Source organism: Camelina sativa, chromosome 15 (assembly GCF_030686135.1).
Source record: "Camelina sativa cultivar CO46 ecotype springtype chromosome 15, ASM3068613v1".
Taxonomy (NCBI): Eukaryota; Viridiplantae; Streptophyta; class Magnoliopsida; order Brassicales; family Brassicaceae; genus Camelina; species Camelina sativa.
Window position 1 is genome coordinate 22,906,192 of NC_141894.1, and position 1,475 is coordinate 22,907,666.

General features: G+C 42.8%; 1 non-coding gene across 1 annotated transcript; it reads right to left on the minus strand.

Annotated features, from left to right (window-relative positions):
• On the minus strand, positions 1-106 carry LOC147926939 (small nucleolar RNA R71). Its single transcript, XR_015583174.1, has one exon. It is a non-coding gene; the product is annotated as a small nucleolar RNA R71 (small nucleolar RNA).
• Positions 107-1,475: the final 1,369 nt, after the last annotated feature.

Here is a 1,475-nt window from a genome sequence, read left to right on the forward strand (position 1 = left end):
ATTTAAGGAATGAAATTTTAGGATTTTTACACTAGAACAATGAGACCTTTTGTGAGGCATGGGAGAGGTTCAAAGGCTATCAAACACAATGCCCACATCATGGATTCAGCAGTGAATATTTGTTGTGTACTTTGTATAGAGGTGTTCTTCCCAAGATAAGGATGCTCCTAGACATAGCCTCCAATGGAAGCTTTATGAATAGAGATGTAGCTGGAGGTTTAGAATTAGTAGAGAATCTTGCTCAGTGCAATGGAAATCATAGTGAGGAGTATGATAGAAGCTTAAGGGGAGGTGTTGATTCTGAGGATTGGCATAGAAGGGAACTACAAGCCTTGAAGAGAAGCTTGAGAAGCTAGATAAGCTCTTTCTACACAAAAGAGAGGACTCCCAGCAAAAGAAGGTACATGTTGTTTGTGAAGATGAGCAGTCTATGGTCCCACTTTATCCTTCACAACAACCCCATCAAGCTCCTGCTCAAGATCATGAGATGAAGAATATGCTTCAGCAACTCCTACAAAGTCGAGCTAATGGAGCCATGGAAACAAGTAAGAAGCTCACAGAGATGAATAACAAGGTGGACTGCACATAGAGTGACCTTAATATCAAGATTGACGCTTTAACTTGCAGAATGCTTCTCCTAGAGAGCAAGAGTGAATCTTCTTCTTCTTCTAGACAACTCCATGGGACAATAATTAACAATCTAAAGGAGTTTGCCACTGCCCAAGCTATCTCTCTCAAAGAAATATCTTCAAACCTCCCTGAGGACAGTGACAGCCAAGATGGGGAGGATTTTCTCCAACCAGAAGTGCAGAATGAGAAGAAAACTGAGTTTGGGACACCACTCGACCATGCACACGGTCGAGTGCCTGGTCGAGTGCTTGATCGAGTCATTGCTCAAGAATCAAGCAAGCTGGTTCAGTTCATTCCTCCTCCCTATCAGCCACCTTTGCCATTTCCAGGACGGTTTAAAGAGCAAATGCTGAGAAAGTACAAGGGTTCTATTGATAAGCAAGAATTGATGGTCTTGAGTCATGAACCTTTGTTACAAGATATTGAAATGAATGAGAAGCCAAGTTAAAGAGCTTGAGCAGAAGAAGCCAACTATTGATGGGCAGACCTTCAGGATTGAAGAGAAAGGTCATGAAACTGAGTCTGGAATCTTTGAGGGTGTGAATGGGGTAGAAACAGAGATTTTAGGTCACTCGGCCTTCCACTCGACCTACCACTCGACCGAGCACCTGAAGTCACTCGACCGAGTGGTACCAAGTCACCCAAAATGCCCAGACTTCATCCCCAAGCTTCACCAACAACAAGAGCCAAGAAACCCCTTCTCTGATGGTTTGTCTGAGATTCAAACTATCAACATTCTACATGATTCAGTGAGGGAATTAACAACTAAGGATGAGGAGATAAGTGGGCAAATCAAGAAGCTTCATGGTAAAGTTAGAAGTTCTTCTCCAAAGAAAGCAAGGCAA